The sequence below is a fragment of the Rutilus rutilus genome, assembly GCF_951802725.1.
Source record: "Rutilus rutilus genome assembly, chromosome: 21".
NCBI lineage: Eukaryota > Metazoa > Chordata > Actinopteri > Cypriniformes > Leuciscidae > Rutilus > Rutilus rutilus.
Genome location: NC_140226.1, coordinates 25721563 through 25734737, shown reverse-complemented (window position 1 = coordinate 25734737; position 13175 = coordinate 25721563). Strand labels below are relative to the sequence as shown.

At 36.4% G+C, this 13175-nt stretch overlaps 1 protein-coding gene across 1 annotated transcript in view; it reads right to left on the bottom strand.

Moving 5' to 3' along the window:
• fut8a (fucosyltransferase 8a (alpha (1,6) fucosyltransferase)) overlaps nucleotides 1-13175 on the bottom strand; it is a 92278-nt gene that overhangs the window by 56344 nt on the left and 22759 nt on the right. The window contains exon 2 of the mRNA XM_084393522.1: nucleotides 8782-8838. The gene's annotated coding sequence lies outside the window, so the exon portion shown is untranslated. The remainder of the gene's footprint in view (nucleotides 1-8781; nucleotides 8839-13175) is intronic.

Genomic DNA, 13175 nt, shown 5'->3' with positions numbered 1-13175 from the left:
TTAAAAAGAAAAATTAATTACTGATGCAAAACTTTTGACTTGCAGTGTATAAACAACTCATTTCTTAGCATCCTTACAATTGTAACTATAAGAGATCTCTTAATTTAGTGGGTTTGTCGCAGCTGGTTTCATCCCCCTGTAACTCATGGCTGCCACTTTCAGACTTTCTGAGCCAAACATCTTTAAGTCACAATAGAGACAGAGCCATGGAGCTCTGGCTGATCCTGGCACCTCATCCTCCTTCTTTACAACCACAATGGAGCCTCTCACTGCATCCAAAGGCTCTTTTCTAAGCAGATCTGCCTCCCCTGACATCCCTAAACAATGGAGGGCAGTGATCTCTGACAGTGGCCCACAGGGCCATCGTCTGATTAAAAGGAAACAAAGAAGATGGGTGACCTCCGTCCAATCATCTAATCTTAGAGCCACAATGAAAGGAGGCAATGTTTTGTCCAATGCTTGGTTTCTCGAAAGCTGACAGTGCTAACTGTGGAGAGATGGAGCTGGGGGTGGACCTGAAGAAGGACTGCAGAGACTGGACCTACTCCAATCTCGTGATACAATAAAGCTGATCGGCCTTCATTATTCAATTAACAGATATCGACTACAAACACACGCTCAATTGCCACAAAGGTCATAGCTGCTAAATACACACATTCTAAGACGTTTATCTGTAAGCAACTGCATGTTGAACATTGCTATGATATGGACTGTGTGGCAGACAGCGTGCAAGAATGTCAACATCAGAGCATTCTTCTATTTGATGCAGGTCAACACACATCCTGTTTCTCCCATGCACCGCTGGGACAGCAGTCAGCTCATGCGGGCTCCTATGGAAAACGTTTGCTGTGGCAGCAGCTTCAAAGCAAATATGAGGCGCAGGAAAGACAGCAAAGGGATTTCAATGCAACTAAGCCTTTTTCTGGGACTTCATCAAGTTTTAACCACCGCAGCATGCATCTCTCGCTCAAATAGTAAAAAGAGTGATATGCGCTCTTATAGTTTGGCCATGCCAAAGAGCAAAGAAGTCTGGACCTCTGAAAGGAGATAGCGGATGCCTATCTTTATAGGGCGGCTATAATGCCATTTCCAAGCACTTCACAGTATCTAGAATAGCTGTATGTCGCATTCAAGACAGACTGAAGTTTGTCCATGATCATTTAAAACAAGGCTACGAGTTTTGGAAGTCTGTGCTGTAGTCTAATGAGACAAAACTGAAACTGTTCAGGAACATTTAATTAGCTTTTGTTTGGCGAAAGAAAGGAGAATCCTTCAACCCTTAAAACACAGTTCCCCAAGAGGGCTAATAACTTTGACCTTATTTATTTTCTAAATGAATCTTATTGATGAACGTGTCTTTTTTTATAAACTCCATCGTCTGGTGAAACAACAGGCTTCTCTCTGGTGATGTATGCCAGATTTGTCCAATCGTTTAGTCCGCATAAACCCCACCCCTTTCTTAGAATCAAATGCAAGTTCTAAGCCTCCATCCAATCAACAACCAATGCAACCAAGAACCAAGTCTCCGCCCTACATTTTTTTGCTTTTGTGATAATCCAGTTCACTCAGATATACTGTACAATACATTTGAAAAAATCTGTCGCTACTTCCGTTATATCACAACTTTAAGTGTTGGGCAAAAATAATAATAATAATAATAATAATAATAATACAAAATAATAAATAATATAAACAATTTAATTTTTTATTTTTTTAAATTATACATTTAAAATTAGAAATGTAAAGTGGGCCAGCCAAAAAATAAAAATAAACTTACTTTTGAATTTGAACCTTGTTGCTTGTTATGTGATCACTTAAATGGATCCACAGTATGTAGAATCAAGTAAATCTGATTTTCAATCATTGGTTAATCTCATCAACCCATTATGTAATATGTTTTTTTTTTTTTTCCATGGTGCTCTATTGAGATAAGACAGGAAATAGTGCATGCAATGACTTCAGTATTTTTTAGTAAGCTCAAAGTACACAGTTATCTCAGATTCCATGAAAAGCCCTGTCACCCTTGCCATATGAATAAGATCATGTGAGTGCTGACTTTATTGGTATTTATTTAGTGAAGAAAGATCCTATAAGCACTGTCCAGCAAACAAGCCTTTCAGCCAACATTTCCTGAATACCACTAAAAGCTGTTGCTAAGCAACTTGAGCATCTGCAGCAGGGCCAATCCTGGTATAACACACAGGCATTCAAATAAGTGTAACTTCAATGGTTCAGTAAATAACAGACATCTGAAAAATAAATTCAGCATCACTGAACTTGCATTACATCACATTAATTGAATTTGCTGTTACTGATTCAGACTGATAATTTGTGACTGATTCGTGAATCAGTTTGACTGATAAATTGGAGAAAACCCCCCCCCCAGCTCATAAAATGTATTTTGTAAATCAGGTCATGTATTAGTCGTGCACTGTAAAGACTGATAAATCTGATAAAAAAATGTATGTCAATGCAAAATAGTACCAATATTGAATTGATTTGAAATAACTAATAAGTCATAATTTTGTACTTTTCTGGTCACATTTGCGAGCCATTTAGCTGCAGTCTAAAACGCTGTAACAGTATGTTAGAGGAAGAGTGAATGCTTGTGAAAATGTGTGTATTTTCCTGAGCTAAATTTCAGATTTTCTATTTTAATACATCTGCAAAGTTGTCACAAATCAGTTTTTTGCTTTGTCATTATGGTGTATGAAATGTAGATTGATGTGACAAAATGAAGGGGTACCAATACTTTCACAAGGCACTGTATATATATACAGTGCATTTGTTTTATAGTGTGTAATTTGACACCTTTACCCTTATTTTTGTTATTCTCAGGTTAGGCAAGTCGAATCTGACCTATATTATAAGCACTTTAAAATACTTACAATCGGACAGAAGACTTCTCTGTGGTCTGTTCTGGCTCAACGTAATAAATCAATATCCCGGGAGGCAGACTTTGTTATAAAAATAGAAGTCAATTTATTGATTACAATCAGTATTTGTAGAAACCTTGTACTGCTAGAGATACTCTATATAAGTATTAAGTAAAGTTTTTCAATCAAGGCAATAAAAACAATGGTTCTGGTGCCCGTAGAAGCTCTTCAGGTGGTCACAAAGCAGCATCTGATGTCACTGTCATCGTCACAGATATTTAAAGATAAATTAGTGACCTCCTCAAATTAAGTAATCAAGACTGGGAACGCCCCCCTTAAAAAGGCCTGTCTTATGTCTTCTCCTCCGCATATATACAGTATATATATATGTGTGTGTGTGTGTGTGTGTGTGTGTGTGTGTGTGTGTGTGTGTGTGTGTGTGTGTGTGCGCATGTGTTTTGCTAACCGAATGAGCTGAGGTTAAAGGAACACCCAAGTGATTTGTTTGAGGTGTGTGCTGAGTTTTGAGTGAAAAAGTGTTTTGTTAAGCTGATCAATGTATTTGTAATCAACAGCTGGTAAGATGATGGAGATTTATGCATCACTGTAACTGATGCTGAGATTATTGTGTGTGTACAGGTTTGGCTATGCCGGCGAGGGCAAAATTGTTGAAAAAGTCTTTCACTGAAAACATCAAGAACTGACTTGTGAGGACATCTGAAGTTTTGTGTAAGGGTTATAGTTGGGATTTAATAAATATTATCACATAAAAGCCACTGCATTATGTTCTCACAAGTGGAATGAAACCAAAATGTGTATGTGCGTATGTCTGCTTATATGCCAGAGTGTTCTTTCTTTTTATAAAGTAGAGAAGTGAAACATGAAGAAAAGTTTGATTGCCGTCTCAACGTGCTCTTTATATCTATCAGAAAATGTTAAAATAAGTAAACACAATGGAGACAAATATGAAAGAAACAAATGTGAAAGGTTGTCAGATGTCAACAGAATAGTAAATGACAGCCTTATCACGTGCACATACATCTCCTGTCTGTCATCAAAGCTTTGAAAATGAATGCTCACATATCTTTTTTTATCAGGAGAAAATGTTCTGATGATATAAAAAAGTAAAGCTCAAAGAGATGACCTGCAAGATCTTGAATGCTAGTTTCAAATCGGTTTCTTGCAGGAGTATCTGATCTTACCCAACATTCTAAAAAAAGATTGTCCTGCAACTCTCTGTGATCTGATTTTTCATAAATGAAATTTCATATTAAAGGGGTCCTATTATGCTTTTTCACTTTTTCAACTTTAGTTAGTCTGTAATGTTGCTGTTTGAGCATAAAAAAAGATCTACAAGGTTACAAAGCTCAAAGTCCACTCCAAAGGGAGATAATTTATTTAACAGAATTCACTTTCCAAGGAACTACAACCAACGGCTCGTTTGGACTACAAATCGATTTTTCCGGATCTTATGAAGTCATAATTTCCTCATTTAAATAATCCGCGCCCACGGAATACCAAATCGATAACCAGTCGATTACCGTTTGAATTACCATAGTTTTCCGACAAATATCACGATTAAATGGTGTATAACACTGTCTCTAAAGTGTCTAAGAAATTACAAAAACAAAACAAAACAAAACAAACGACTCTGAAACGTCCTGTGAAGTCAGTGCTTGCATAGTCTGTGAATGAAATCCGTTCTGCACGATCCTCTTGTTTGTTAACATTATTATTATTAAGTCTAAATCAGGCTTGCATTGGTTTGAAATTGCCGCTATTTACATAGTAATGATAGAGTGAGTGGAGCTGGCTGATATGAAAGGGCGAAACATTTCCCGAAGACGTGTTAATCAAAGCACATTGGGCCAATCATAGCACACTGGGCCAGCTGACCAATCACAGCACATTTCGTATTTCAAAAGGAGGGGCTTCATCGAAAAAGCGTGTTCGCCCTGACTGTGGAGAGGGGAGCTGTAATAATGTAAAAATATGTGAAAAATAATGTGTTTTTTAAACAATCAAGCATGAAAACTTATTAAAGTTCCCCCCAAAAACAAAATCAAGACTTCATAAAAGGGCATAATTGTACCACTCATGATATGATGGCCCAAAATACTACACCTATATCACCAATATACACTACCATTTAAAAGTTTGGGGTCAGTAAAGGTTTTTTTTTTTTTTTTTTTTAGAAATTACTATTTTTACACAGCAAGAATGCATTAAATTGATCAAAAGTGAAAGTAAAGACATTCATATTGTTAAAAAGATTTCTATTTAAAATCAATCCTGAAAAAAAAACAGTTAAGCAGCACAACTTCAAACACATTCAAAATTGATAAAAATAATAAATGTGTCTCGAGCACCAAATCAGCATTTTAGAATGAGTTCTGAAGTATCATGTGAAACTGAATACAGAGAGTAATGGCTGCTGAAAATACAGCTTTGCCATCATAGAAATAAATGACATTATTTCAAAATATAGCCGCAAGGGACAATCATCAGTGTCCTACTCTAGCTTCAATGGCCCATGTGAATGATTGGAAATCCAACTGAAAATGTATCTTACAATGTGGTTTTTATAGCAAAGTCTATCTTGAATCTTCGCTGAAAGATTTGGTTTTGAAATGGTATGATCAAAAAAAGTATATGTGGTATATGTGTGGACTTTTTAATTTAGAAAAAAACACATATAAAAAGGCCCAGTAAAAATCAAATGTGGCGGGTAACGCTTTCAAATCACTAGTCAATTTGGCGGGTTACTTATTACGTTTACTCACTTTGCTGGGGAAGTTCGTGTGAGACAAATCTGCGATTTAGCCCAAATACTCAACTCGTGAGTCATCAAGATATTGCAGCGTATTGCGCAGAATCTGAGCATATCTGGCTTACTTGAACATACACGCCACTACTACTAATAACTACTTAATAACAAATAACTACTTTAAGCTGTGACGTAGGTAATCTGATTTATTTTTTTATTTTATTTATTTTTTGGCTAGAAGAAGTTCTGAATGGCCGGTAACTTAAACATTTCAAACCATGATTATTGTGAAAAAGACATAAAACGGTCTCTTCGGTTGGACAGGTTTGGCAAAAATTCTTACAGACCCCAAACTTTTGTCAGTCTCAACTAGTAATGGAAATAAATCATCACGAATTGTGATTTTGCATATTTTCTTTAATTAAATATAGTTATTGACCATTAAAATAGTAAATAAAAAAAAAAAAAACACATGTCTCAGGAATGAATATTTAAAGTACATCTGAAAAAAAGAAAAGCTGTAAATGAAAATAACCAAGATAACTTTTTTTGTATCCTGTATGGTATTGTCATTTATCACTTATAGCGTGAAAGAGGACATTCAAAGAAGTATATAACAAATTTAGACTTTAATTAAGATCCTTTAAGAGGAAGTCACCATGTTACCATGTTTAAGGATGTTAACAGCTTCATAGATATTTTATTCAACAGAATTCGGCTATGAAAGCTATATTAAGCCCAGCAGGATAGACCCTTAGACATAAAGCTTGTCAATACCTCGCCTCAAATGTCTTCTCATTAGCTCACATGGCAGGAGTCTAATGCATTTAGCAGGTTTGGCCTTTTCTAGGAAATTTGCTTTGGTCTTAATGAAGAGCCTATAAGAACGTTAGAGAGAAACCCAGGTGATTCTGGAGCTAAACCCTGGGCTTCATGCCGTCTGTCATCATTTCAAACACTGAGAAAATGGAGAGCCACATTTTGAGTGTCTATCTTTAGGAAGAGCCTAATAATGAAACTCTTGAGCTATGAGATGTGACACATTTGCCCCCCGACTGTGCCGTCTGATGGAGGGAAGAAAGAAAAAGAGAGAAAGAGCGAGGGAGGGGAGAGAAGAGAAGAGTGTTCTGAGGGGGTTTAAGGGGAGTGAGGCTGAGAGGCTGCTGTCATGCTCTAGTTGGCCAGTTGAAAGATGGTTGAGACACGTTTAAGAGGGTGAAGGAGGGGGGTTTATGCAGGGATTCTCCTTCGCTGAGCAGCAGCTCTGAGTCTGGACAGACACAGAAGTGGTAACAGGGCTGACTCACTCAGCCCACACGCAGAAGAACGCTTTTTCACCCAGAGAGGAATATTAACGATATAACAGCCTGCCCTCAAAACTGGCAGACCTGTTGTGAGCGTTCAGAAGTATGCAGAAAGAACATATGTGGAAATAATGCATCAGATTCATATTCAGATATGAATACATATGGGAAGTACACATGCATCCATCCTACTGGATCGCTGAATCTGAATGTAGACTACGGCAATACAATCGCACATCACAAGAGTTCACAGGCAAATTTTGGCCTAAATTGTAATAAATTTTAATTAAATTTAGGTCTCATTTCACACTCACTAAATAATTGAATTATCTTATACTGTATATACTATTCAAAAGTTTAGGGTCAGATTTATTTTTATTTTTTTTAAATGAATGAATACTTTTTTTCAACAACAACAAAAAAAAGTTTAATGTTACCTTTCTATTCATCAAAGAATCTTGAAAAAAAAAAATCGGTTTCCACAAAAATATTAATCGGAACAACTGTTTTCAACTTTGATAATATTAATAAGAAATGTTTCTTGAGCACCAAATCAGCATTTAGAATGATTTCTGAAGGATCATGTGACACTGAAAACTGGAATAATGATGCTGAAAATTCAGCTTTCGCATGAGTAAATGACATTTTAAATATAGTCAAATAGAAAATACTTATTCCGACTATAATAATATTTGACAATATTACTGTTTTTACTGTATTTTTGATCAAATAAATGCAGCCTTGGTGAGCATAAGAGACTTTTGAATAGTAATGTACATTTCTAATACTTTGAAAGAAATGAACATTTCCACCACACCTCATCTTCTGGCGTAGAATTGAAATTTTAATTTTTTAAAAATTTCATACTATTCATAGACTGTAAAAAATTTGGACGATGTGTCTCCACCACCATCCACTGTAGAAAACTGAAGCCAAAATATCCCAGAAACAGTCATTTTCGATTACGTCATTTGGAGCCAAAGTCTGCGCAGTAGTGATCCAAAGGTACCCACCTCCCACGCCAGAGACCCCGGTTTGAATCCCGCTCAGAGCGGTTACACATACTCCCGCAGACTCAAATCACAAGTACATCTGTCAATCATGAAGTTGACGATAGATTCGATTAGATGATAGGGTGGGATTTATAATCTATACTGCAGCCAGCCACCAGGGGGCAATCAAAATGTTTTGCCTTCACTTGTCAGGATATGTGCGGTACACTTGATACTATTAGCATTTATGTAGCCAAAATAAACAATTATCAAAAATCAACCCCTATGAATATAAAAGTGCCATAACTTGAAGAAACACCTGATAATTTCTCTCATGATATTATATCAATACAAATATTTTCAACCCTTATCCAGACTGTCAGCCAACCTTTCAGCCATTTAGTGAAAATGATTCTGTCCTAGAATCCTTATAAGGCACCTTTAGAAATTGGACATATAATATTTGTAGGTTTTGAAATAAAATAGTTTATATATCTCTCCACAGACCTCCTGTAGGATCTTCATGCAGCCCTAGGGCTTAAAAAACTTGGCTTTAGAACCCTGAATCGATATTTTACTTCTTTGAGGCACTTTAGGGGACATCAGTGAAGTGAGCCGCATGAGAGAGATTGAAACTGATCCCACAGATTCACTCAGACATGCTGAGAGTCTCTCTTCTGCTCGGCCCAGTTTCAATCTCAATCCAGTTGTTATAGAGATTCAATGCGATATACTGAATTGTGAAATGATATTGCAGATTACCTGCAACACCTAGCAGACAGTTGTTTACCACAGTTAAACAGCACATATGTAGACCAACACATGTAACAGAGACAGCTTACCAGACAGTGTGTCCTATAAAAAGCTTAGCTGGGACATGCGAGGATGAATCCCTCCTCCTGTAACACACACACAAAAAAAAATTCACATCACTGACACAAAGTAAATATTCTCCTCTTTTTTTTCTTTCTTTAAGAGTCAGCAGGAAAGAGTTCTCAGACAGGGGTAATTTGTCTTCTCCTCAAGGGTATTCATGAAAAGGACTGGAAGGCACATGCAAGTGTCAACAGCAAAACTTTTGAGGTGAAGTATTGTATGTGATGTGAGAGAGATACTGTTTTGAGAACCAGAACCATCCATTGTTCCTGACTGGTGCTGATGTGGACGCCTCAGTCCATGTGACTATCGCGGATTCGCACATTGCGATATAGATGCTAAAACGATATATTGTGCAGCCCTACATACCGCTCAGTATTAGTTGTAACTGAAAAACATTAAGTAAGGCTCAAGTCCAAGAATGATGTCAACACACACACATACATGCACTTATAAATGCTATGAAAGTCTGTTTCCTCAGACTACAAAGTAAAATGAATCAATGGTAAAAATAGAACATTTAAAATGACAGAAATGAAGCTCGCTATTTCAAGAAATAAAGTTGCAATTGTAAGGGTCCTAATTTGAATGAACAGGAATTCAAATTGCAAATGTGAGATATTAAGTCACATTAGCTATGTTTATAATGCATACTTCCAAATAATGCGTTAGTCATCGGATTGATGGTTTGAAAAGCCTTCATGTAAAACCAGTAAACCATCAGATTGAGCTCGATCCGAATGAAATGTCTATGGGATTCAAAGGGGTGGTGTAAATCTGGAACAATGCGATAAATAGGAAAAAGCATCTTCTCAATCGCATTCCAAAATCCCTTGCACACATGGACAGTGCCATGATATGCATATCTACCAGAGACCTTTCATAATAAGATCTCGGATTGTGCTTGTAAACATATCTATTGTGAGATATAAAGTTGGAATTAAGAGAAATAAGGATGCAATATAAAGATGGCTATACAGTCGCAATCACGTGTAAAATAAAATCTTTTATTAATTTATTTATTTTATTGCACTCTGAGGCAGAAACGGGCTTCCATCAAACAGTCAACTTGACCTGGCAGCATTTTTTAGTTTTACCGTAGAGCTCTGTGTTTCTAAAAAGTGTATGATGGGAATAACTAACACTTATTTTCTTTATGAATTGACAACTGCACAAGAGACTTCTACGTGCGCAACAGTCAAGATAGTAATATGCATAATTTAGATACAATTTTGGATCAAAATAACAATCCTGATCTCGTGTGAGGATAAACCATTTCCCACAGAAGGGAAGTAAAGGGATTCAGATTCATATTTCATGGCACAGCACTCTCAGAATAGAAGAGGGGAGAGTCGATCACAAATCCTGTGCTTGGAGTATTAGAGCACAGAAAATGCAATGCTAGTTATGTTTTATTAAATGCTCTCTTCCAGAGCTACCGCACCTATGAGATGCCGGTGCTTAATATTTCAGCGCCAGACATTGGAATTCTGACTGAGGAAGGGGAGATGTGTGGATCCTGTCTCCGCAAAGTCCAATCGGAATGATTTATGAGCGGTTTGGTCATTGGCATCCCAGTCAGCTGCACGGAGGGCATCCGCCGCAGTGTCTGTTCTTATAGTTCGGGTTGGCGACAAATTCTTTGCACAGGAAAAGTGGCAATTTTGTCAGAGCCTAAAGCCTATTCACAATGTGATAGCATGTGACGCAACAAAATAATAAAATAAAATAAAAAATAAAAAAATGTTTTTGTTGCTGCATGATTCACACCATATGCAATGCTGGGTTTTACTCTACCCTCTTTCTTTCAGGGATTGTCTCTTAAATAATGTGTTTGCACCTGTTTAAAAAGTGAAAGCCTTGCGGCCCTCTTCCAAGCTTTGAAGACGTAATGCTACAGGGATTGTCTGGTGGAAGTCTGCTACAGCTAGGGCTGCACAATTATTCGAATTTCTAATCGCGATTACGATTACGGATGCCACGATTACGTAATCGTTCAAAGCCGCGATTACAAAAGAAAATCCACTCTGCGTGCGTGTGTTTAGAGCATGTTATGTTATGAGAGGCGAATCACGACTACTTCAGAAAACCCAGCACAATAGGAACTACCAGGCAGTGACGTAAGTGTACGCTGAAATAAAAAGTATTTCACCTCAGAAAAACGGACTTTCTTGTCCTGTCAGCCGTTATACTGTGCTCGGAGCACACACTCATCAACTGCACGCGCAAATGCGGCGGCACGCGCTGTGTATCGCTTCACTCAGAGATGGGCATAAATACATGGAAATGTATTTAAAATACAAATACAAAATACTGTGTGAAAAAATTTATTTAAATACAAATACAAAATACTGTGTGAAAATTTTTATTTAAATACAAATACAGTATTTTGTATTTTGAAAATACACAAAATACATGTGAAATTGGCCATCCAATGCAGGTATAGGTCACAGTGAATGAAGAAACTACATAGGCCTACTGACTTTTCATTCCTAACCTCATCTCTGCCCTCTCTTTCTTTCTTTCTTTCTGGCAATTACAAATAAACGTATGCAAAATAGCAGCCATTTATATACTTATTTCTGGTTACAATGTAGTCTATTACTTGTGGTGAACACTATTAAAAAATTAATACTGTATGTAAAACTGTGGGAACCTTTTCTGCTATCTAGCAAAGAATATGGATGGGCGATATGACCAAAATCTCAATTTTACTTCACAGTAACAATATCATTTCACAATTCTCAATATCAGTTTTGATTCCACAGCATAAACTGAAGTTCACACTCTTTTGGGGTTTTTTTTTGTTGTTGCAATAGTCCAATGCTTTTTAAGTAATTTTATGTTTATTTTATGTAGTTTATTTGTTTCTATAAGTTTATTAAAATTAGAAAGTGTATCTAAAATTTAAAATTTGAATTAATTTAGATTCATTTGACACTATTTACCCCTTTTTTATTATTTATGTACAATAAACCTAAAAGCTGAAGATTCATCAGTGTTTGTTTTTCCACTCCAACGTTCCAGTAATTCCTGCCCACTAAAAGCTGCACGGATAAATTTGCTTACCCCACAAATAGGCCCATCTATGTAAATGATTTAGAAAAAGTTCCATCAATTCAAACTTTATATCATCGCTATGATATGCAGTGTCATATCAACCATCCCTAACATGCAGTAATGCTTTAAACACATTTGACAAGCTAGTTGATAAAAATCAACAACCGGTCAAGACTGATTGGCTAACGCTATTTTCCCACTTGTCTGTGCTCTTTTATTCTTTCATGTTAACTGAAGTGAACAATGCACTATTTTAACTTTAATCAACAAGTAGAATTGATCATGACATTCTCACCTTGTTCCAAGAAGAAAAAAAAGAAAAAAAAAAAAAAAGAAAAAAAAAAACCCTGATCCAATGCTTAGCTAGTGAATGTCTGAACTAGTTGATGCACAAAATCAATACCCTGATAAAGAGGTTGACTGGCAAAAAGTATTTTATGTATTTTGAAAATACAAAAATACTCATCTTAAATGTATTTAAATACAAATTACATTAGATTTTTTCCAAAGGCTTTAAAATACAAAAACTCCAGGAATTCAGTACACACAACCATACATGGACGACAACCAACAAACACTGAGGGAAAACACAGGGTTTAAATGTACTGGGGCTAACGGGATAATTAACAAGACACAGGTGATGGGAATTTCTAATTAAACAGACAGGGAAAAACTAACAGGATTAAACCAAAATCCCAAAGACAGGGGGAAAACAAGAACACAGAACAGAACTCAACACATCAAAACGTGACAACTATTAGTCATATTCTTACAATTTATGTGTATGTTAAGTAAAGGGGTACAGTACTTGAGTGTGTGTGTTAACAATTTTTGTGTAAACATGTATTATAATATGCCTATATATATATATATATATATATATATATATATATATATATATAGTGCAGGACAAAGCCCCATTTTCAAACCTAACATGGCAAATGGCACTAGGGCTGCGTTTAGCCCCGACAAAACGTTGCACAACATTTTTTAAACAGAAACGGTGATGCGTTGAACACACTGTTCTGATGACGCAGGAGTTGCAACTATGGCAGCTGAGAAGGCCATTCTTTGTGTTCTTTGTTTAGAATTTTCGGAGCCTTATGAAGTCGGTATAAATATGTGTTTAATACTACAAAATATGCCCGATGTTACAGTTACTGCACTTGCCGCCCAGAACAAAAGAGAACATCCCAATCGAGTGAAGGGATTGCTGAAACTGAAATGGAAGCACACATCTTACCTAATTCAGACTAAAACACATCTATTTAGCCTCACATACTGACTTTATTTGTAGTTC